The sequence below is a fragment of the Felis catus genome, chromosome E2, assembly GCF_018350175.1.
Source record: "Felis catus isolate Fca126 chromosome E2, F.catus_Fca126_mat1.0, whole genome shotgun sequence".
Lineage (NCBI taxonomy): Eukaryota > Metazoa > Chordata > Mammalia > Carnivora > Felidae > Felis > Felis catus.
In genome coordinates, this window is record NC_058382.1 from 50,708,899 (window position 1) to 50,734,898 (window position 26,000).

The window sequence follows — 26,000 nt, forward strand, 5'->3', positions numbered from 1 at the left end:
CAATACCTATTGTGCATTTCATCTCACTCCAAACAACTGACTCATGGGTAATGTATAGGTAATAATAATTTCCCCACATTATTTAATATAAATAGGAGAACATTGGTTGTTTCACTATAATCAAAGCATGAACTCCAAGAATCTTTTCCAAAGCAATTTCTTGGCAAGACAGGACAGGGACGTGGGCAAGTGCTAGAGATGTCTGTGACTTTGATCCATATTATTTATGTGTTCGATGCAGTGGTTCTCAAAACTTAGTGAAAATAAGTCATCTCAGCTGTGCATGCCCAGACCCCAAATCAAGTGATTCTGGTTCACTGTGAGCAACGGGAATTTCCATGTTTTCTGACGGTGGGCAGGGGCAGAGAGAGGGAGAGAGAGAATCCCAAGCAGGATCCATGCCGTCAGCACAGAGCCCCACGGGGGGCGGGGGGGTCCGTCTCATGAACCGCGAGATCAAACCCTGAGCTGAAATCAAGAGTCAGATGCTTAGCAGATGAGCCACCAGGCACCCCAGGAATTTCCATTTTTAATCAACCTCTCCAAGCCGGGAGAAGGCTGAGGCAGAGCTGTGGTTTGGGCGCTATCCCTGGGGTTTGCTCCTGGCCTGGAGGGGCGTGGTGGGGAGGGCTGCCGGAAGGGGATTTGGGCTTATTAGCAGCAACCAGCCCTGGCGAGGGACGGCTTCCAGGACGTGAAACCGCAAAATCAAGCAGGACGCTCCTGCGTTCTCAGTAAGACAGAAACACTCAACCTCTGCATTTGACCTTCTCTGATTCAGGGTTGCATTTATTGGCAGGTAAGTCATCTCAGCATTGATTTCAGGAAAAGGAATAAACTGTAAATGTGCTTTTTCAAAATGAGTCCCCACCCTGCAACAGTCACCCCTCACCTAAGAAAAAGCGAAGACATGAACGTCTAATTTTTTTTTTTAATCAGTGGCAATTTTCAACTTAATTTTCTAGTTCTAAGAGACTTGTTTATTCCTGGCTTGTGATGTGGCCAGAGATCATGGGTTCACATGATTTGTGTATGATCTAAATAACTTTTTTGCAAACCGTTTTTGTTTTTGTTTCACTCTCTGGTTCCTATTTATTTTCAAACTTGCATAAAAGAGTTAATATTGCATTCAGCTTTCCCTATAAGCATAGTGTAACTCCTTTGGTATGTGAGCTAATGCCTGGTGTGCGGACTAGGCTGATGTTCAATCCAGGTGAGTATCATCTGAGCTGTAAAATGTATCAGGATTCCCTCGTCCCTGGGAATTAAATACAAGTAGCAATAATGTGAATATAAACAAAGATTTTCACCAGGGGATATGAACATGCTCTGGAAGTGGTATAGTAGCAAAATATTTTCTTGTCGTAATTAAGAGGTTAAGGTGCAATTCCAGCTATGCTTTCCAAAGTTTTGGGGAAAATTGGTATCTTCCGTAACCTAAATTAAAATTTATAAGGCTTCTGACTTTGAATTCAGTGGTAAGCCTATATATTTGTTAGGCTGCTAATGTAAGATTCCCAACCTCATCACCACCACCCCCCCACCCCCCCACCGCCAGAAAAACCTCCCCCAAATTCAGTATTTAAAACATCATTGCAAAGAACTATATTAAGATGTGTAAATACACATTGAGGCTAGTGATAACTAATTTGACAAAGTTGGGTGCCTATTTGAAAAGGAGGGAAGCAATCGTGAATATACTCTGAGACTATCGAAGTGGTCTGGTCATTAGAATCACGTGCGAATCTCTTGTTAAAATTTTATCACTTGTAATGGTAAAAGCGAAGCCTCTTAAAGGCAGAAGATAGATTTTAGACCAATCGGGTTTTAATTGCTATAGGTCTATCACGAAGAAACTATGCAATAAGCATGTCTTAAATGTTAAACTGGATATTGAGAGTGGTGAGCAGAGACTAAGAAGGCAGATAATTTGCACCAGCATTATGGTGAAGGACACAGGAGAGTGTGAGATAACCAGAATAAAACAGAAATAGAACAGCTGGGAAATCGTTTGTTTGCCTTGCCTATTGTGAATTTTTTCCTCAAATCATGGGTTTTGAAGTAGGATAGAGAAATGAACACAAAAACTTTAAATACATGAGATGCAAACACTAAGTATCCAGAGAGATCTGAAGGGCAAGCTATCTAGAGCTGTGATGGTCTATTTTAACCTGCACAGAAATCACCAGGGATCTCGTTAAAGCTGTTTCTGATTCAGATGGTCTGGAGTTGACCCGGGGAGTCTGCATCTCTAACAAGTTTCCAGGGATGCCCACGTTGCTGATCCACGGACCACATTTTGAATAGTGAGGTGTTAAACTGAGTGCGTACACGCCCATGAGTGGCTGCATTTTGCATGACCAGTCAGGGAGGGAACGCAAATATCAGAATTCTATTAACCCTCCTTGGATACAGAGAGTTGTATTGAAACAAGTCCTTTGTAAGACTCCACATCCTTTGTCCTGTGAGGAGAGCAGAGCCCCAATTAACATCCAGCTCTTGAAATCACGCAGTCCTGAAATCCAGCTGGTGCTGCCCAGTGGAGAAGCAGGTGTGTGACTTAGAGTCGATTGGGTAGAATCTGGGGGGGAAGGAAGATGAGATGTGTTGAAATCTATGAAGGACTAAAAATCCTTGGGATTTTTAGATTTTGGAGATTTCCGGGCGGAATGAGTTTGGGGGTGGGCACATATCATTTCACCTGATGGGATATTTCTGCTGGAGCCTTATTTATTTGCTCATGACATCTATTTTCTCAGCTTTGGAGGCAGAATGCAGTGAGTTTCCTCAGCAAATAGCATGCTATAGTATAAGCAGTGTCAAAGTCTTGACATTTTCAGACACTTGAACACTCATTAAAAAAAAATGTTTAAAAGGATTTTTTTTTTTTCAAAACTAAACCCGGGTCTCGATTATAGAGCTGCACCCCCCCCCCCCCCCGATTGTGGTCACAAGGTCATGTGGATCCTTACTGGACATCTTTACAAATGTTCCTTTTCTTAGGTGAAAGGTTTGAAACCTAAAAATTCCTAGGTAAAAATACAGATTTTAAAGAAGCCTTTTTCTAGAGTGAAACAACCAGCACTGTGTCTTAACTTGAAGTGACTTTTGTCCCTGTGGTCTGCACTGTGGCAGAAATCCCTGCCATTTGTATAATTTTTCTCGTCTGGGTGTGACTGGTGTAAGAGTCCTCAAATGGATTTCGTTTTGTGACCTTCCAGAGGTTGGCTGCATGGAAGACTCTAGTATATTTGGCTTAACATATTTAAAAGAATTATTTAAGACTTTATAAGTGAACAGGTCATTAGCTAAGACTATTGACGTTAGTAATTGATGATGGGTGATAGGTGCATATATTTGCTGATGAGCCTCGGTAATTGGGTTTATACTCGTCAAGTCTGATGAACAGGTGACCCTGTGTTCCTGCCAGTGAGGAAGGAGTTCTGTTCTACCAGCACCTTTCACTGTGGTCCTTTCTTACATCTTTGCTCATTCCTGGGCAAGTCCTGTCCTGGTCCTTAACTCTTGGCCACAGGTCCTCTGTACTTTCTCCAAGCTTGACCATCGCTCTGTGTGGCATTATTCCCTTGTTTTGAAAGTCCTCTGACTCCTGTACAGCTGATTCTTTACCAACTGTATATTCTTGTGCCTCAGTTTTCCACGTAAATTTGATGTCCTGGGGTGCCTGAAGTGTGCTGTGTTTTGTGTTTGTTTTCAGGATCTTTTTTGGCCAACTGCCCCTACTACTGGGTCTTGAATTCTTTTATCGTCTATGGCAGTGATTCTCAAATTTTGAGGGGTTTTAAAAAATTCCAAAGATGAGACTGGATTCCAGACATCAGAATCCTTAGGGTTGGACCTACGCATTTTTTTAACTCCCTATGAGATTCCTGTATACAGCCAAGTGTGAGATCCCGTGTTCTAAGGGGCTCTTCCCCATTATATGCACATGGCACCGGTGTTGTCATCAGCCACATACGCTGTCCCCTGTGGAGGCCTATGGATGACAGACTAGGCTGACCACACTGGCTTTATTGCATGGAGTCAGTCTGAGCACTGAGACTACAAGCCAGTTGGACTCCACAGCGGCCATCACAATTCCTGACAGCTCTTGACCTCTCCTGACTGATCTGCCTCCTGTCATATTCTTCTTCAAAGTCATTAACCTAACCCCAGAGAGAAGCTCCAGGTTTTCAGTTGAAATAATTGTGCTTCAGGGACATTCGGAAAGCTGTTCTCCTAAGACAATAAAAGAAAAGAAAATATATCTGGTCTCTCTAGTCTTCCCCGTTTCCTTCCCAATTTTTTTCTTTTGCCAAAAACAATCTGCCAAGTTTCTAGCTATATTTCGCAACCAAAGGTGGCAGGAACATCCCAGAGAGAAATAAACTAACTCATTCTCTTCCCATCAGAGTAAATTAAAACAGGACCATTTTGTGAGGCTTTTATTTAAATTTACTTTTTTTTATTTGTGTTTGTAAGAGAGGGAAAAATGGCCAATTCATTTTTTCCATATGTAGATCTTAGTTCAAATCACTTCTTTGGAAGTTTTGCTACCCTTTCTTTTATTGCTTGATGGAAATACACCTGCTGCACTGAAAGAGGACTGACTCTGTTGTAATCTCCTGTGTCTGACTTGTCTTCCATCTTCAGTGGTTAGCCTCATCGGAAAATCTCAATAAATGGTCCTCACAAGGATTTCTGCTAATCCTAAATTTGGTTAGAGATTTGCCTCTCCATCCCAATTTATTGCAGTAATTACTTAGTGAATATCATGAGCTGGACACTTGGTGGCTTAGCAAGTCAGACTTCTGCATTCCTGGCTATGTTGCTGGGCACCATCAATTAGGCATCCAGCAATAACGACACAAAAGGTAGGAGCGATACCGCGATGCCACCTGTGGCTGCAATTTCCACTAGATCCTGAAGGGCGGATGGGATTTTGACAGAAAGAATGTGATGGAAAGGAAGAGAGAGCATCACCGGCGAATGTGGAGGGGCCGTGGGCCGGGGTGGGGTGTTGAGTCAATTCCCCTTTCGTTCCGTGCAGATGTAGAGAAATTGGATAAATGAAAAGGGAGATTAAAATTGTACAATCTCAGTCAGTTTCTCAGCAGGCATCTCTGAAGGTTGGTTCTGTAGCTGCTGGCAGGTGGCCAACTTGCTAAGTCCTCTTAAATTGACAGAGAAGCCAGATAAATATCCACTCCTGGCAGCCCTTCCCTGACAGATGGTCTGGCATTGATGGTGTAATCCCAGACAACAATGGCGGGGCTAAAAGCTCTGTAGCCTGGCGTCTCCTAGTTACCACATGTGGTATGTAACTAGGATTTCAATGTGTTCGCGGGCACCATGCTGGAAGCAGGGAAGATGAAGCCATATATAAAAGCCAAGAAATTGCATCCACATCTGAGAGGGTGGGGGTTTTGAAGGAAGGGGCCGCATAAAAAGCTGCCTTTTGGGCTTAAAGTGCAAAAATAGAAGAAAGTGAGCATCATCGTTGCTTTTCTCAAAATGCACACCAGCAACACACTTAGGACCCCCAAAGGAAATGGAAAATAAATGAGCTTCTAAGACCTTTGATTCAGTGGCTTTTCAAGTCTTTTGGTCCGCAAGTTGCATTTTAGTACCAAGAAAAATGTCCAACAACTTGTAAGTGTCCTTGATGGCTGTAATTATTTGTACCGCTATTTCCTGACACTGGTCATGCTGTTCACAAGGATAAAGGATGGTGTGGTCATGGCCGCATGATCCAAGGAAGTAGAAGGCTGCGGAAGACGGAAGATCATCACTTAAACTGGGTCCTTGGGCGGGTCACTACCTCTCTGGTTTAGTTGCTGTTTCTCTTGACAAAATGTCTCCTTTGCCAGTCTAACTTTTATTTTGGAGAAATTACTGTGTTTTACCAAAAGCCACATATTTCTTTTTCCTATAGAATGACTTAGCTACTTGGGACAGAGACCATCTTAGGAGAACGTCAGCTCGAATTACATGGATATGGATAGGATGTAGATAAATGCCTATAACAATGAAGATATTAAGGAAGGTCTCTGAAGCAGTGAGATTGATGCCTAAATTAAGTGGAAAGTATGGGCCTCGATGAGAGATACTGAGGAAAAAGAATGATGGGTGCTTCCAACCTGTTTCGAGTCTTGAAGCCATCTATTAGCACAGTGGCTAATCTTGAAAGTAGAAAAAAATTTGCAGCTGTAGAATAGTGACAGTCTTGAAGCTCTTGTTTGCAAGAAGGCCATGCTCAGTGGTGGGATCCCATGACTTTATTTGACTTGGGGCTGGAAGTTGATTATACCTGATTTCCCCCCCAGATCTAATTAGCTTCTAAAAAAATGGTGCTTTAAATTGATATCTTTGTCTCTATTTCATCTATTAACGAGAGGTTAGGCTAAAGAAAGAAATGTCGGTTCATCCTTTGGTAGATTCATACTTAAGAAGAAAGTCCATCCTTGGTTTTAAGTTAAATAATGTGAAGTCACTTAGGAAGGGGCCTTATCCAAAAGAGACAAAGTGTCCTCCAGGGAGGCCCTCCAGACTCTCTTTGCTCCTGATTGTGTTAGCGGGGGAGGAATACTTCATTCATTGGCTGAACAAAAAGGTATTGATCTCTGAACCCATGCCAGTCCTGTTTGAGGAAGCAGAGATGTGGTAGTGAACACATACAGCAGAAGGTCCTTTCCCTCCAGCTTCTCTGCTTCAAGGTTGCTCATAAGGCTGCTGTCAAGATGCCAACCAGAGGTGAGGTCTCACTTGATGGCTCAACTGGGGAAGGATCTCCTTCCTAGCTCATTTTCCCAACTCTTGACAGAATTCCTCTCTTTAAAGACTGTTGGGCAGAGGGCTTCACTTCCTCAGTGTTGGCTGCAGATCACTGGCCATTACTTGCCCTGTGGCTTTTCTTTCATTGAGCATCAAGGCTTGCAAGAGGCAGAGTTTGCTAGAAAAACCTAAGTCTTTGTACCCAGTCACAGAAGTGGCACACTGTCAAAGTTGAGGTATTCTATTCATTAGAAGCAAGGGGGTCGTGTCAGGGGATTCCAAGAGGTTTTGAGTAGAAGAAGATGGGATTTTTGGGGATCATTTTAGAAGCTCCTATCAGAGTTTGTGTGTGTGTGTGTGTGTGTGTGTGTGTGTGTGTATGTGTGTGTGTGTGTCTGTCTGTCTTAGTGTGTGCATCTAGTATTTCCAGAAGGCCAAAATATAGTTGCTTGAGTGACAGAAGAGAAGTGTATGTCTGTTCATTCAAGTTTCTTTTTTGTTCCCTTTGGATATGCAAAGCCAGGGTTGGAGATGCCAGCTGGACCTCCAGTTTGGAAATATCAATGAGTGAGTTTAAGGATCTCTGAATCTGGAGTTGAGAGAGAATCTGGAGCTACATAGAAGATTTGTTGTCCTGAATTAGGGGATGGTACTTGAAGTCATGATCCTGGATGACCCAGGAATTAGGGTCAATAGGAAAGAGAAGAGGTCTGAGGTTTGAGTCTGGGGTGTTTTCTTCTGTTCATTTTAAGGACACAGCTGCCTGATAAGAGTTTCTTATAAATGTTTAAAAACATAAAATTAAAAATGGAAAAATCATTTTTGACTCTAAAATTGCATTGCATCGAGGGCAATTGTGCTGTGATTGCTTGGAGTTTGGCTTGCCACCTACAGGATCAAATATTATCCAGACTAACAATTTAGGGTGAGAAGTCAAGATTCAAGAGTTCAAAAAAAAAAATAGGGAAGGCAGAGAAATGCAAGGAATTAGAGTCAAAAGAGCTGATATGCTTGATTTAATTCTCAACCTTGAAAACCCCACGGAGCCCTATTTATCCACAGCCCATGGCTATGTCTCCCATGCAGCATGACCCTATCAGAGCTTAGGTTTATTCAGCTCCTGTTTCTTCCACTTGTTCCCAGGGCAGGTTATGTTCCAGTTTTTTCTCTGGGATACAGTTATTTTTATTCCCACGAAGGCACAGTTGTCAGTGGTTCCTGACCAAGACCATGCAGTTAGAACATAAGTATCGACTGTGTCTGGGGAACAAAGTAAAACCTCCCTGAACTTCATCTATTCGACTGCCCATCTGAAGAGCAGAAGTCAATTACCTTCACAGTCACCCTCACCTTGAGGATTCCATGGTTTTAATTTTTTTTTAATGTTTATTTTGAGAGAGAGAGGGAGGGAGAGAGGGAGGGGCAGAGAGAAGGAGACACAGAACTCGAGCAGGCTCCAGGCTCTGAGTATCTGCCCACAACAGACAGCAGAACACACAAACTGGGAGATCATGTCCTGAGCCTACGTGGACGCTTAACCAAGTTGAGCCAACCAGGCGCCTCTAGGATTTCATCGTTTTAAACAGAAGAAGGGCTATTAGTGCTGGTGCTAAAACAAGGGACGTGAATTAAGGGTGAGGGGCCACGTGAGCCCCAGATGAGCCTCTGAAGCTGTTGAAGCTCTTAAGAACTCCCCCTGCGTCCCAGTCTCTCCCCTGACAGCCGCCTCTGCATTTATGCCTGGAATCTGTCTCCACGGGAATTGACTAATCGCTGCTGAGGCTAGGCGAGCCCTGAATCCCAGCACCCACCTGTACCCGCATCCAAACAAAGCATGTCCCTGTTCAGGACTCCCACCTTCCCCCTGTGTCCGTCCATGTTCCCAAATCCTTGTACTCCTCACAGTCTCCCCACACCTTATGTTCCCAGTCTGCATACACATGTCCCTCCTGAGTCCCCAAATCTTCACCCACATTCCTCACAGGTCCCTTTTGGAACACCCTTCCCACATGCCTCCGTGTCCCCTACAAGTGCCTCCCCGTGCTCACAGAAACACATCTACTCACACGTGTATTCATTAGTTGACCAACATCTGCACTCAGTTAAACCCCAGCCTGCACATCTAGACTCCACATGGGCGCTCCCGTGCACACACACACGAGCACACGTCTGAATATGAGCACCGCACACACGTGCACATGATCTTTAAGATTTAACAGGCTGCTTATGAAAGCTTGTTTTACTCAACTGTGTATTTCATGGAATTAAAAGAATTATGAATAATCATGAGCTTCCAGAACATCTAGAACTCTCTCTTTGCTTTTACTTGGTTCTGATGTTAGGCTGAAGGGGATGTGCTGTGTGTCCCACGCGTTCAATAAAACTAAGCTTCTCCGGTATGCATTTAAATCAGATTTTCAGTTTCCCATTAAAAAATCTGTGAAACTACCTTGTCAGCCATGGTTTTATAGGATCCCCTGTCCACGCGGAAGTTAAAGTTAATGCTCCCTGAGTTGACATACGGAGCCAATTTGATGAATGTGTGTTCAAACGAAATACAGCTCAATGATTCAAAGCTGGGTAACACTGATGAACTCGCTTGCACTGCCTGGTTATTTTTTTTGATTAAATTATTTTTATGATATAAGTACTTAGGGAAAACTAGAAAATTGGGACTGTAAAGATAATGTTGATTTTAAAAGACAACTAGCACTGTCCATTCGACTTGCACTAAAACTTACAAGATAATAGGTACACCTATAATTGAGTGGTTACACCTACATTAATATGGAAGGATATATTGATTTTTGTGGTCAAAGCATTGCATTTCTGAAAATGCTCCACGAATGGTATTTATCCCGTCCTCTCGTGCCATGTGGACTACAGTCTGCATAAACAGAAGGCATTTTATCATACGCATTCTTCCTCAGGACTTCGCCACTTGAGATCGGGACTTTTTGAACATGCACACGCGGACATAGGGGAGATGGAAGGTCTTTTATTCTTCAGAAAATGTGGTGGAAAGGCCCTTCGTTTCAGGGGACTGTTGATGGAGCTCTCGCAGTGTATGGATGGATATGATGAAGAAAACTGGATCGGAACTGACTTCATGGACATCACATAGCCTTTCCATTAGTTCGGGTTGTTGACAACTAACTATAGCAGTGTTAATAGTACCTGTGATTCGCGCCAATCGAGATCAGATATTTTCATGTCACATTATGGTGTCATACAGCTCTCAAAATAGTTTTTATTCATGACTAGAAATTACAGTAGTTATTAGACTGCCATAAAACTTGTTATTTAATGCAGTAAACATACATGTAGATCAAATACTGGGATACCTCTCTATCAGTATTCTGAAACGAAGCCCGCAGACTTCCCCAGACTGCCAAAATTTAAACTAAATGTGGTTAAAAACCCACTTTGGATGAATTTGCTGGGAGGCTTTGTCATTCAGTTGTTTTCAATGACAACAAGCTTGATTAAAATATAGAAATACAAGTTTTTAAACCATTGTGGGAGGGTCATCAGGATTGGAAAATCTCATCGCAGAGAACAGAAAATGGAAGGGGCTGAAAATATCCTGCATGTATAAGCCACCAATGAAGATTTATACTAATTAAATATAAGTAAGGCTTAAAAGCATACCTCTGAGAGAAGACCCAGATATTTCCATTAACTAAATTGTCCCAAATTAGTCCTTAAGTCATTATCATACAAGGGTGGCAAAAGTCAGACCAAGAGCTATTTGAAAATCAGTTGAGGCAAAAAAGAGCTTAGATAACAGAGTGGCACCTTAATACCACATGTCGTGGGCATTACTTGTTTTAGCCTCATTGGCATGTAGTTGCCATGTAGAAAACACAAATGTAATCTTTGGGGACATATTTAACTCCCATAGTGTTAGATTGGTATGTGATGTTTCTCTATTGACATTAGTTGGTTTTGTAAAAAGGGAAATTACCTCTTAACTAACCCCGAGAAAGCATGTCCCTTGATGAGTTACCCTTATTAAGCACAGTCAAGATTCCTGATTTACATTTATAGGGGAAAGGGTGTGTGTGTGTGTGTGTGTGTGTGTGTGTGTGTGTAGAGTCATTCTGTAAAACTGAAGCCTACAACATTTAGTATTCAAAATGATTTTAGGGGCACCTGGGTGGCTCAGTCAGTTAAGCATCCAACTCTGGATCTCAGCTCGGGTCATGATCCGGGGGGTCATGAGTTCAAGCCCCACCTCCACATCACAGAGCCTATTCTAAAAAAAAAAAAAAAAGAGAGAGATTTTAAAGTGTTACAGTTGTTTTCATAATATATACATGTCTTTCATTAGCATTTGCTTTTCATCTTGGTCTGGCTGGTTGTCGTTTTCAAATATTGTACATTCAAAACGTTAATCAAGCCCATTTTGTTGAGAAGATTTTAAAGAAGTAGCATGAGAAAGAAACTTTGCCTCATTCGTTATGCAGCTGCTTTTCGAAAGCAATTGTCTTTGTGTGCTTGATCCATTTGGAAAGCAATTTGTCTATTAATAGTATTATGACACTTTAATATAAATTCAAATCGATAAATGGCGTTCCATGCTAATTGCTCCTGGATTAAAAGTGGGAATTAAATATTCCAGTTCCATAACTGGTGAAGATAATGCCTTTCCTGGCATGAGCATTTCCGTCAATTGCCTATCTATTTTTCAAGTTTTTATTCTTAAAAATTCTCTACAAATAACTGCACTCGTTGATACCCATGACCGTCCTTAAGACTGTTAAAACAGTTGGGGCACCTGGGTGGCTCAGTCGGTTAAGCGGCCAATTTTGGCTCAGGTCATGATCTCACCGTTCGTGGGTTCAAGCCCCATGTCGGGCTCTGTGCTGACAGCTCAGAGCCTGGAGCCTGCCTCAGATGCTGTGTCTCCCTCTCTCTCTGCCCCTTCCCCACTCACGCTCTGTGTCTCTTGAAAATAAATAAATGTTTAAACAAAAAAAGACTGTGGAAAGTTCATGGTAGCTAAATTATTGAGATGATCAAAAACAAGTGAGTTAGATCTATCCAGCTATGTCAACCTTCAAGTAACTTGAAGATGCATCAATCACGTGTCTTCTGGATTCTGCTGAGTTAACTAGCTGGCTGTAATTGGTCACATCGATGCAATGTGACAGAGCATTGGGCCATATACATAGTATGAGGGATCGAGGGATCAGACCTACAAGAGACAGAAGCTGTGATTCTAAGTTTGGCTTTAAAAGAAATGTAGACCAAACATATCCAATCTTTCAGAGAATTTTCTTTAACAAAGCAACTCCGACTTCTCTCTACCCCTTTATTCTACACCTACATTCTTATATTCCACCTAAAGCCACAAGCCTTCTTAATTCTGGTATCCCCTTCCTCTTCAACTGAATTGTAAGGTCCTATGGGCATGAATGGTGTCTCTGTGTTGAACCTATTTTTTTTCATGGATGAAGTGGATGCCCCACATTGCTTGCTGGGACTTTTAACGAGGGGGGCTGGTGCCTGATGGACTGAAATGAGTGGAATCTGTGGACCCTTGGCAAACAAAACCTTCATTGACTTTCTCAGACTCCCACAAATGCTTTCTGTTCTCCCTCTTTCTTGGTTGTTATTTCACCTGCCTGACTTCTGAAATTGGGGGCAGGGGGAAGTATCCCTCCTTAGGGTATGAGGTTTGGGTTTCTGTTTGGGTCTGACGGGCATTATCTCTTAAAAAGGGAAAACTTAACAGGAAGTGGGAGACAGAAAGGAACCAAGTAGATAAATTTCCCCTCTATTCTCTTCCCCAATATGAGATTCATCCTTGTAACTCTTCTGGAGAATTCCCAAGGGCTGAATGAGCATCCTATGGCCTGTGTCGTCCGTGGATCCATGTGAAGCAGTCCCCATCCTATTGGAGAATATGTTCTTTGGCCTCACTTTCTTTTTCCTTCCCTTCCTCTTCTCTGGGCTTTTGCCACCCAAGTAACGTTTTAGCAACCCGAGTCCTTTCCTCAGGCTCTGTTTTCCCGGGTTGTGACAATTTATATTAGAAGTATTTTTAAGATACAAATCTTCAAAATGGACTTGAGGATTTGGATTGCCCTCCTGAATGAAAGTAACAGTGATCACATCACTGGTCCTTAAGTGAGGTGGTACCAGTCCCTAGCACGCAGGGTTGGGTTTACTTAGAAGGAGATACTAGCTCATGTATCTACCCTAAGAAATTCTTGCTATACATCAGGATAATGAAGTAGAATGGCTTTTGACAGAATTAAAGAAAGATGTGACAATCTCAGGGCAGTTGACGGCCAATTTAAGACAGAAATTGTTGTGAAATCCAGAGGACCTCCACTGGGGCTTTGAGGCCTTTGAGGCTCTTTAAGGCTTCCCGCAGCCTCAAAGAACCACATACTGGAAATAAGGCTTAGGCTCTGGTTATAAGAGCGCAGACCCGCAAACAAAACTAAAGGTACGGGAAAAAATTAGTTCCTCTGACTCACCGGGGAATACATGGGTGGATAAATACAAGGCCTTTTTATCTTCAAAGTTCCCTGCTTTCCACAGGACATTAGCTTTCCCTGGTCTGGAGGCCAAGTGAAGGCCTTACTGAAAGCAGGTACCTTGTGGGATAAAACTTTCTCCCTCACTGCCTCCAAGTCAATAACCAGAGTCCGTTCTCAATGATGAAGTACAAGCCCTCTGCCCCGGGCGGGGAAAGAAACAGCACAGCAAAGCAGATTCAGGACATTGCGATTATGTCAAGCACAACTGGGAGTATGTGTGGACGGCCGTGAACTCGTAAGTGCTTGAGACTGTGTGTGTGGTACATGCACGTGCAATATGAAACTGAATAGGACCGAATTCATTGACGGGCACGCTTTCTCCCATAATTCATTCTCGTAAAAATGTTGGGAGCTGATCTTAATATTTTTCTTCGATGGAACCGTGGAGCCTTGATCAAATGATAGGCTTCCAAATAAGCGGAGTGCAAACACCTCTCCACAGTGCAGAACAAAGTGGTGGGCATGTTAGAATGACTTAGGATGCAGTGTTGAGTTTTCACAATCTGATATAATTGACCTGCTCACCCTGAGTTCTCTTTCTTTGAATGATGTGAGAAAAGGAAACAAGATATAGAAGGTCAGTTATTTTCTTCCAAAACGGAGACAGTAGTGGGATAGTGGACACATTAAATACTTTGATTGGTTTCTCTTTTTTAAAGATCCATCTTGCTTGCTCAAAGTTGCTGCTCAATTCTGAATTCCACAGTGACATCATCTGAAGGTGTGCTGTGGAAAACAGAAGATTAAGATTAACAAGATTGATTTATAAATCAATTAGCAGTTATTGGCAGGTATATTGAAAGTTGAAAAGATTATAAACTTAAAGTATGTAATTAGTTTTCTTGAGGTGAGTTCATCACTACGAGTCATTATGTCTCAATTCCAGGACTCTTGTCATTAAGAGACCAGGTGAGTTTAGGAGCACCTGGCTGGCTCAGTTGTAAGGGCATGTGGCTCTTGATCTCGGGTTGTGAGTTTGAGCCCCACACGGGGTGTTGAGATGACTGAAAACAATGGAATCTTAAAAATTGGTGATTTGGAGCAAATTGCTTCATTCAACTTCTTTGTAAAATGAGCCAGGTTTAAATTCTTTCAAAACTTTTTGGATAGTTTGATGTAGCATCACATTAATGAACTGATTCATGGGGAGGTTATTTGTGTTGGTTGGAAACATTGCTGACAGTCGCCAGTAAATCAGGTTTTGAGGAGCACGTCACAGAACCCAATGGCTTCTGAGATCCCTGAGGAGAGTGCTAAGATTGTGAAGTTCTCAAAGTAAATTTACAAAATCAACTTTTAAAATGTGTTTTGAAATATCAGATCGATGGGTTGAGCGATTGAGTGCTTTTTCTGAACAAATCTGAGTTATTCCACTGAAACAGAAAAGACCACATGTGTTATTAAGTAACCTTTCAATAAAATAATTGGCATTGAATTTAAACGATTGTCACATAGATTATGCAATACACTGGAGTACTGGTACTTTCTGATAGTTTGAGATAGCCCAGCAGTATTGGCCAAGTACGTAGGCCTACTTTATGCGGCAACAGGTCGGAATAGTTAAGAATATTGCTGTCCTCGGCTAAAATGAAGAATATAGTTAAGATTGTTTCTAAGAATAGGAATACAGATATTATGTATCTCTGCATGAAGTGATCACTTCATTCCTGAAACTTGCATCTATATTTATAAATAAAATCATAATAATTATACCAGTGTTGACAGAATTTGTCAAGAAAAATCTTTTCCAGAGCTTCTTTCATTAATGCAATTTATTTCATTGATTGATATTCCGTACAGTGATGTAAAATTATTGCACTTTTTCCTTTTTGATTATAACTTATTTTTCACTAAGACCTTTTCTGTGTGGTTATACAACAAATTTGTTTCATGATGGAGAATTTGTACATATATCAATTTTACTGGTTACCGTTATCAGCCTTGTGAATTTCTTTATGATGGCTATGTAATCCAACTCAAATTGTGCAGGGCCAAATTTTGCAACATGCTTTGTGTGGACCACTCTACTCCTTACTCGCATGCACCGTTGAGTCAACGATCCATAGCAGGATTTTAACATACTAATTAGAGTAAAACCTTAGATCGCGAGTAACTTGTTCCACAAGACGAGCAAACATTTTTAATAAATTTGAACTTGATAAGCGAGTGATGTCTTGCAACACGAGTAGTATATGATGCTGAATGTCACATGATCACAAGTGAGACAATGAAATTGTCTTGAAATTCACAAGTGCTTTTAGATTACAAGCATTTTGCTGGAACAAATTATGCTCGCCATTCAAGGTTTTACTGATTCTTTGTTTATGTGTTTGATCTGTATAATCAAAAAGATATCACTGCCAGTGATTACCTATATACCTTAATAATTGTGCAGCCTTCCTCCAGAAGTAACCCTGCAGCATTTATGTGAGCCAACAATACTGCCGAAGCGTCTCTTACTGGAGGCCAGACAGCTAAGATGGGGTCAAATAGGGGGGTCAAAAAGAATTGAATGGAATTAGGGAAAGTTCATTTTCTACAGCCACTAATTCATTTATAACATTTGATCTGTTTTTAATCTGATTGAAATTAAAATCTGGTCCTGAGGATCTATCAATAATTTATACCATGATTTGTCAAAAAGTACATTATGGTTATAAATGGCCAGGATAAAATGAACTTAGTTTTGGAACAATGTATGTGTTGTTTAAACTTTCCTTAAAAATTTTGTGATTAGTAAGTGGTATTGAAATTAGAAGTATAGGGGCGCCTGGGTGGCACAGTCGGTTAAGCATCCGACTTCAGCCAGGTCACGATCTCGCGGTCTGTGAGTTCGAGCCCCGCGTCGGGCTCTGGGCTGATGGCTCAGAGCCTGGAGCCTGTTTCCGATTCTGTGTCTCCCTCTCTCTCTGCCCCTCGCCCGTTCATGCTCTGTCTCTCTCTGTCCCAAAAATAAATAGACGTTGAAAAAAAATTAAAAAAAAAAAAAGAAATTAGAAGTATAAAGAGGTCTAGGTGATCACCCACAGTGGGTTTTGCCACAGAATGACAGACAGGACTTTTGTGGCCACCACAATCCTCATTCATTCATCCATTCATTCAAAACTGGTTCACTGGGGCACTGTACTAAGTACCACAGATAAAATGATCTGCAAGACTGATAACACTCTTGGCTTTGTGGGTGTTAAAATTTAAGGGAGACGGGCAACAGTGTGCTGAGTACTAGGACTCCAGAATTTCATGGAATATTTAACTCCGGTTCAACGAGGTGCCCCATGGAGAATGTGATCCCAATGCGAGACAGAGAATGTAGACTGGCTCAGAGCTTTCCCATCCCAGGCAATTCTAACAGCTCTTTGGGTACCTCTCTTCTCTGGGGATCACCAGTAATCACTGAACCACAGATGTCTGTGGTTTATTTCACACAGTTAAATAAAATTCCAAATAAATGATCTAATATGGGGATCCAGATTTCTAAGTAGACCATTGGCTGTTCATTTTTTGGGGCAGCTTTTTCTTGCCACTGAGCTCAAGGCTCAACCTGTTTTTTGTGTGTTTGTTTGTTTGTTTTTGTTTTTGTCTTTTTATTCTCAAGTTAGATAATAGTGTAGTCTTGGCTTCAGAAACAGAATCCAATGATTCATCACTTACATATAACACCCAGGGCTCATCCCAACAAGTGTCCTCCTTAATGCCCACCACCCATCTTACCCACCTTCATCAACCCTTAGTTTCTTCTCTGTCTTTAAGTGTCTCTTATGGTTTGCCTCCCTCTGTTTCTGTCTTATTTTTCCTTCCCTTCCCCTATGATCATTTAAGTTTCTCAAATTCCACCTATGAGTGAAATCATAGGATATCTTTCTCCGACTGACTTATTTCACTTAGCATAATACCCTCCATTTCCATCCATGTTGTTGCAGATGGCAAGATTTCATTCTTTTTCATCGCCAAGTAGTATTCCATTGTATATATATATATATATATACACGACCTCTTCTTAATCCATTCATCAGTTGATGGACATTTGGGCTCTTTTCATAATTTGGCTATTGTTGATAATGGTGTTATAACCACTGGGGTGCATGTGCCCCTTCGAATCAGCACTCTTGTATCCTTTGGATAAATTCCTAGTAGTACAAATGCTTGGTTATATGGTAATTCTATTTTTAATTTTATGGGGAAGCTCCATACTGTGGAAACCCATGTTTTTAAGTTTATTTTGAGGGAGAGCATGACCAGGGGAGGAACAAAGAGCAAGCGAGCAAGCGAGAGAGAGAGAGAGAGAGAGAGAGAGAGAGAGAGAGAGAATGAGAGTCCTGACAAGGTGCTCAATCCCACGAACCATGAGATCATGACCTGAACAGAAACCAAGAGTCAGACACTTAAACACCTGAGCCACTCAGGCATTCCTAAACCCAATTTTTAATCAGACATTTTAATCGTTTTTGGAGCCACGATGAATTCTGAAATCTGAACTCTGATCCAGGACTCTGATTAGAAAGTCCATCTTTTTACATAAATGCCTGCACCTCCGTAATGTTTTTTCTCTTGTCTGATTAATTGAGGATCTATTTTGTCATTCTTCAATATGAACTGCACCTCCTTTTTTCTTTTTACACACCCTTCCTTCTTGCATATTAGAGTGCTCGAAGGTGCCCTTCAACCATACCCAATCCAGGCATTAACACATCTCCCCAATCAGATCACGAGAGATCATGAATGCTGGGGGAAGAAGAAATAAAAACTGAGTTCAAATCTTTGTTCTGCTGCATAGTCATTGTGTGACCTCATCAAAAATATAACCCCTCTTAAATGGGAGACAATTACAACCATACCCGGTGCTTAACAGGATTGATTTTAAAAAGTAAATGAAAAGTTTTAAGATCAGCCCTTGGCACAGTGTAGAGAAAGCAGTGTGTGCTACTTTTTTTTTTTTTTAATGTTTTTAATGTTTGTTTGTTTTAGAGAGAGAGATTGAGACGGAGCACAAGTAAGGGCGGGGCAGAGAAAGAGGGAGACACAGAATCCGAAGCAGGCTCCAGGCTCTGAGCTATCAGCACAGAGCCTGACGAGGAGCTCGAACTCACCATGAGATCATAACCTGATGCTTAGCCAACTGAGCCACCCAGGTGCCCCACGCGGTACTTACTTCTAAGGTTGCTGTTATCCCCAGTCCTCTGCTCTCTCTGCTACCAGCACCGCTAATTTTCTCATTCACGATGTGCTGGAATTTTAAGACTGAGGCTCTCAACGAAAAGCTCGCTTTCTGAAATCTAGGGGAACCGGCATCTGAGGTACATAGTGATCATGGGTGGTTATTGACAAAGCTAAGAAGTGAATATCAGTAAAAGTAAATGGCAGGTTTTGGAGAAGAATGATAAAAGTATAAAACAGGGAGGCAACAGGAAATTTATTAGGGGGGAGTTGGAGAAAATATTACTTGTAGGAGCCATAGTTGGTAGGTAGTAAGATAATGAATAAAGTCAGAAAGAGGAAGCGTTGAGAAGCAGTGGTTTATTCAGGTAATTGTTGCGTTTATCTGGTCAATTTTTATCCCCAAATATCTTTCTGGCAGTAGCTCTGTTTTAACTACATTTCAAATTTGCTTTTTTCAGTAGGAGTGTGTCGGTAGATTTTCAGAGAGAAGAAAACAAAAGAAAAGGGAACCCCCATCCCGATTGATAGCTTTTGCCAATTTCCGGGGTGTAAATACTCCCGGATGGTTCTAGGATTGAAAAGAAATTCACAGACGTGGCTTTCTTGTGAGCTGGTACAAGCTGGTTCCAGCACGCCTCTGCTTTTAAACCTTGTTGAAAAGTGAATGCTTACAGCATTGTATTTTTAACAGTGACCACAAAATGAGCTTTAATCCTCATACTAGAAGTCTAAGTGGACTCTGTACATATTATGTTCCTGTCTCTTTATGGGCTTTAAGGCTGCCTTTTAGGGACTGCTCTTTTCTCCCTGAGCTGCCTGGCTTCAATTACAGTTAATTGTGACCATAAAAACTATTAATCATTTTGCGAAGGCTACTTCTGTGTGTGGGGAAATCAAGAGAATAGATGAACACATTAGGCAGGTAATAATGGCCTTTGCACTATAAAAATTTTATTAGAAAAAGCAAAACATAGCATCTAACTATCATCACTTATTATTTATATTAACATTAAGCACATTTGAAAAGAATGCAAGCACAGAGACTCAACTCAGCTCCTACACAGCATCCATCTGATTAACCTACAAACGTTATGTCTCCTCCATCAAATAGTTATTCCCTTAATATCTTTTAAAGAGATTTCTTTGGTGCTTCAGATGTCAGAAGAAGCAAGGTCTTGACACTTATATGTATTTGCCCGAGTTAGCCACTTACGGCTGTCCCTTGTCATAAAAGTCCTCAGTGCCTGGTCTAAACGCGACTTTGGGAAGGGCCCAAGCGTCTGTAGGAAGGGGGTACCCAGCCCAAGGGAAGAGACGTAAGTTCCTGCAGGAAGATGCTGAGTGTCTACACACACAGCTCTGTCCAGGCAAATAAAAATATCCTTTCGATCTGTCATCAAGGCAGCAGGGAAATGGACAGCCTGATCGGTGCGTCTGGGTGGTACCACGAGGCCCAGAAGAACAGGAACCGGGGACACCGGGTGTTTTAACTTGAGCTGTGTGTCAACCTAAAGAGGCTTTGTGCAGCATCGACCAGATTCGCTAAGCAGCATTTTTTGAAGGGCACCTGGGTGGCTCAGTTGGTCGAGCTCCTGACTTCTGTCCGGGTCATGAGCTCACAATTGGTGAATTTGAGCCCCACCTCCGGCTTGCTGCTGTCGGTGCAGAACCCACTTGGGATCCTCTGTCCCTCCCCCACTTGCGTTTTCTCTCTCGAAAATAAATGTAAAAAAAATTTTTTTTTTTAAAAAAGAAGTCGTTTTTGAAGAAATACTAGCGTAGAGGTGTGCTCTTCCTCCTGGAGATCCTACTTCACTGCTCTTCACTGCTCTCAGAGAGGGGGGATGGACAGGTCCATAGACAGCTACCCATTCTGAAAGCCAAGTACTTCTTGGGTAAACAGGGGACACGGGGTCCTCCAGGAAATTTGTGCCACTAGAGGCAGTGCCGGAGGGGCCAGTTTGAGGTGACTGCAGGAAGCCGGGACCGAGGATGGGGACGACCGCAAGCTGCGTTGGACGGCACGGGCAATCCTCGGGAGGGGCTTTGCTGTGGCTCGGACATCCTGGAAGGTGATCTTGGCTTTGCTGTCTTCCCTGTAGAGGGCAACAGCTCCCATCGTCTTCAGGATCCAAAGGGAATGGGGGACATAGTGACTTTTTCCTTTTCATCATGCTCTTCCTTAAGCTTCGATAAAAACTACTTAAGCTTAGGAATCCTGGGAATGTGTGTGTGTGTGTGTGTGTGTGTACATATATATGTGTATATATATATGTATATATATGTATATGTATGTATATATATATATATTAATGTTTATTTTTGAGAGAGAATGAGCGTGAGCAGGGGAAGAACATAGAGAAAGAGAGGGGGACACAGAGTCTGAAGCAGACTCCAGGCTCTGAGTGGTTAGCACAGAGCTCACTGTGGGGTTTGAACTCACGAACTGTGAGATCATGACCTGAGCCAAAGTCAGATGCTTAACTGACTGAGCCACTCAGGCGCCCCAGAATCCTGGGAGTTTCGTTGCTAAAAACTTCCTGCAGAGGCTCCAATTGAATCTGTCAATCAGACGGGATGACTAAGGTGCTTGGACCCTGGGATGTGGGAATTAGCACTTAAACATTCTAATAAGCTTTCAGCCTTCTCTAGGGGGTAGAGTTGAGACTTAAGGAGCCCTTTGTGGAAGAATGCTTGTATGTAACGTAATTGGAATGAATCCTTCTCACCCAGCACGCTTATTTCCTGGGGTTCTGCTGAGAAATCCATACGCATCATTCTATTCAGTCCCCACAATCACAACGAAACTGGCACCTTTATTATTATCATGTATTATGATGGTGTCCAAGTGGGATGTGGGGAAAACTCAATTTTAGTGGGAATACGTGCTGTGCCCAAGGATTTAGTCAGGAAGTGATTTGAACTCACTTATTTGAGACACCTAAGAGGCTAGGGCTTGTCAACTTCTGGCACCAAATCTCTGTGTCTGTGTTGGACATTGATGGAAACTACCACGCGAATTACTGACAGCATTTAAAATTTGTCTTCTTGGGGCACCTGGGTGGCTGAGTTGGTTAAGTGTGCGTGACCCTTGAGATCATGACCTGAGCCAAAATCGCTTGTTCACGAGATCAAGCGCCACATTGGGCTCTGTGCTGACAGCACGGAGGCTGGGAGGGATTCTATCTCCCTCTCTCTGCCCCTCCCCTGCTCGCACATGCCCACGCTCTCCAAACAAATAAACTTTGAAAAAAATGAAAAATTGTATCATCTCTATTTTACTTTTGTTTTCGTCTCTCTGTGGCTACCAGACAACTCTAGGCTAGGATCCATACGTTGATGATGAAGAGAGAAAGGAAGGCATGATTGCCTGGGTAAATCAGACCCCTGGTGCAGTTTTCCTTTAAATGGTTGAAACCATTTTTTTTAAAAAATTTTTCCTTTTCATTCATTTTCACCTTGGCTGACGCCTTTCTGTTTGGTCGACTGTGTTTGCTCTGTGGTGTGCGGGGTGGGCAGGTGCTTACGAAGTCTACCAGTCCTCGAGGAGAGAAATGGAGAAAAGGCAGAGAAGCATTAGTGAATAGTCTCGAAATGGAAGCTCATCTACAAGCAAGTGGATATTTATGGTTTAATATCGCGGCCAACCAGTTTTGAGGCCCTGATTTAGCATTCCATCATACAGAGAATCGATCCACTTGTCCTTGCCTGGAGTCAGATGTAGTTAGATGAAATGAAGCTGATCTTTGCTGTCTGCAGACGCACACGAGCCAAATGTTAACCAGCTATTAAAAACTAAAATAATGTTATCTCTTTCCTGTTTCTGAAATGACAGCCAGAGCAGAGCCACTCAGCATCACCCCAACATTGTCTGCCTCTGGAGTGTTTAGCTAATTGTCTTGATTCTTGAAAATGTGTTTTCTACCGTAAGCACCTATAAAAAGGATTGCCGTAATGGTTTTTGCCTGTGGCAAAGTATGAAGAGGGCCCAAGCCTATGTGGTCCAGTTGTGTTTTTTTTTTTTAGACAGGCAAACACAGAAGTTCCTTTTACATTTGACTACCCAGCAATTTCCATAATATTTTCACAATTATATATTACATAAACGCTCTCACTACATAATGAATATTTTTATTCCTTGATTCAATTTTATGGTAGGGAGACCATAATGGCATTAAAAATGTGGAAAATTCCTCTTCTTTTTAATGCCATCTGGGTTTCTACAATAGATGCCAAGTGGATATATGAATTCTAAAAATTATATAAAGTTGCTTACATAACTTCAATCTTATGATCTTTAGAAGGATTTGATATGTAGAGCAGACCCATCCAATCTGACCTTTTGTTGGTTTTGGATATTTTCACAAAGATTGGGGGAGGGGACTAAAAAGAATCCAGAAATTTCCATTTAGAGACTATTGCCTGCCATTATTTTTAATGACAAATACCTCCAATTCAAGCAATGACAACAAAAGTATACAAATAAAAACTAAAACATTTCCCTAAGTCTAACCATCCAAAAAAAAATTGTTTACTTTTGGTGAAACTCACTCTGGGTGCTTTTAAGAGCACATACACAAATAGCTGATAGGTTTATGGAAAAAAGTATATTTTAACATTTTTAAAGATTATTCATTTTGAGAGAGAGTGAGAGCAGGGGCAAAGAGAGAGGGAGAGAGAGAGAGAGAATCCCAAGCAGACTTCATGCGGGGCTTGAGCTCACAAACGGTGAGACCATGACTTGAGCCGAAATCAAGAGTCAGATGCCTACCACCCAGGCTCCCTGGAAACCATGTATTTTAAAAATAAATCACATTCTGTATTTTTAATGAAAACCAAGACAAATGATAGAAAATAGGAACTGCCAACAATGGTCTATCATCTGGTTGTCAAAAAAGTTTTTTTTGTCTCCAATGCAGAACTTTTTTTTTTCATACCCAGGAGCAAGGAAGCAAATCCTGCTTTTTATGCTCAGTGTATTTTTTTTTTAATTTTTTTTCAACGTTTTTTTATTTATTTTTGGGACAGAGAGAGACAGAGCATGAATGGGGGAGGGGCAGAGAGAGAGGGAGACACAGAATCGGAAACAGGCTCCAGGCTCCGAGCCATCAGCCCAGAGCCTGACGCGGGGCTCAAACTCACGGGCCGCGAGATCGTGACCTGGCTGAAGTCGGACGCTCAACCGACTGCACCACCCAGGTGCCCCGCTCAGTGTATTTTTAAATTAAATGTTTATACATATGTTTAATACAAATCTCGATATTTATTTTTACTTTAAGTGAAAAATAAGCAGGTGAGACTAAGGAAATTTCACTTAAACACCAATGTTTAAATAAAAGTTTAAAAATAAACTGCCTAGTGTTAAGAAAAAAATAACCTTAGTCCCTTAGAAACCATATGACGTTATAGCTAAAGACCTCAATGTAAAGAACCTTGAGGGTGATGATAGAAAGAATATAATTCAGGTATCCCAACTTGGATGTGTGTTGCTTTTCCTCTCTGGAAATTTACTGAATATTTTTATTCTTGAATACCAGGAACACTCTATCATTTGATACATAAAATGGTTATTCAATTATTTAAAAATACTTAGTGATTAGTACAAATTGAATGCTTACTAAATGGTTCACGTAATGAATCATTTATCATTTACAATATCATTGAGAATAGGAAGAAGGTTGGAAAAAGAGGACTTCACCCTATTTTGATTTTTTTAACATAAAAATTTAAATGTCAAGAGCTTAGCTGGCTTAATTTTTAGTTTTAATTTATATTCTGCTCCTATCTGTGTATACTGCCCTGTGATTTAAAAATACTTAATAACTGGCACGAGTTGAATATTTACCAAATGCCAACTACTATTCTAAGCATTTTAATTTGCTCCTCAAAACAGATACTGAGTCAGATACTGATGAATTGGATTTAGAAAGTGGTTCCAAGTTACCCTTGCTTGGGGGCGGGCGGATGGATGGCAACTCAGTTTGGCGACTGATTCCACATTCGCAAATGCTACGGTGTATTTGCTCTAAGTTTTGGTCTATGTCACAGCAGATACACAAGAGCAGAAAATAGACCCCACGGTTCACGATCTCACAGAGACAGAGAGGTAGAGCAGAAAACTGGATCCAGTGTGATCCATGAAAGTACAGCGCAGAAGCGGTAGGAAGGGAAACAGGAAATAGTTCAAAAAGAGTTTTCAAGATAAACGATGTGTGTGTGCATGTGCCCGCGCGCCCGCACACGTGTGTGTAAGTGGAGGTGCAGGTGGCAGTGTTTCCATGACGCCAGAACATCAGGTAGGATAGGAAGGCACAAGGTACCATGAAATAATTGGGTAAATTCCAGGTTAGTGGTAGACATGTGGTGTAAGATACAAGCAACTTAACAAAAAGAAAGAAACTTGGTGAGAAATACGATAAGAGAGGGCGTTGGGTGCCTTGGGAAGACGTCTCATTCTGTAGGTGACGCTGGGCAATGAAGATTTTAATCAATGAAGGAAACATTTCTGTTGTAGAGGGATGATTGGCCGTTTGCAGATTGGAAGATGAATGGTGGAGACACAAATGAAGCTACAAGGCGGTCATAATTCTCTTAGTGACAGATGATGTGTTACTTTGTCTTATCAGCATCCTTAGTCCTGCTTAGAAAACACACAGTAAAAATAATTCAGGGAAAAATAGTTCACTGTACCATGAAAAAATCTTGACTAATGTGGGGAGAAATGTGGTTCTGTTGGAGGAAGTTTGTACAGGAAGGATGGGTTTTTGTTGTTGTTGCTGCTGTGTGTTTTGTTTTTTAGTTTTCTTTTTCTTTTTTTTTTTTAGCATAAAGAGTAGATAATTGGATATCATGTTTCTGTATCAGGGAAAATTTCAGATGAGATGTGCAACCTTTGCAAGATGGGTTTTCACCAATGAAGTAGATGAAGCATATTGCCAAGGTGACTTCATTGTCCGAACTGTGGAAACAGAATTTATCCACAACAGAAATCATTTGAGGGCTATGGGAACAAGGGAAACTTCAGTGGGGTAAAAACTCTGGTATTCAGTGATATACCAAGATCTCCCAGTTTGTTTAGTGTAACCTAATATTTAACCTAGTATGAGAATCTGTATCTTTCTACCATCATCATTGTTATTGACATCATCTTCATTAAGTAAATCCTAGGCACTTACATTCATTTGACCCTACAACACCTTTAAGAATTGGGTGACATCACGTTGTCCCTCTCTGTTGGTCTGTTTTTTTTTTCTAATTTGTGTTATTTATTTTATTTTTTTTAATGTTTATTTATTTCTGAGAGAGAGAAAGCATGAGCAGGGAAGGGATGGCAGAAAGCGGGGGAGGCACAGAATCCGAAGCAGGCTCCAGGGTCTGAGCTGACAGTCCAGAGCCCGATGCAGGGCTTGAACTCAGGAACCATGAGATCATGACCTGAGCTGAAGTCAGAAGTTCTGAAGTCAGAAGCCACCCAGGTGTCCCTATGTTATTTATTTTAGAAAGAGAGTAGTGGAG

At 41.5% G+C, this 26,000-nt stretch overlaps 1 long non-coding RNA gene across 1 annotated transcript in view; it reads left to right on the forward strand.

Annotated features, from left to right (window-relative positions):
* The first annotated feature begins 537 nt into the window (after nucleotides 1-537).
* The window catches only part of LOC123382342, a 99,728-nt gene continuing 74,265 nt past the window's right edge, over nucleotides 538-26,000 (forward strand). The window contains exon 1 of the long non-coding RNA XR_006590597.1: nucleotides 538-799. This is a non-coding gene — a long non-coding RNA (uncharacterized LOC123382342). The remainder of the gene's footprint in view (nucleotides 800-26,000) is intronic.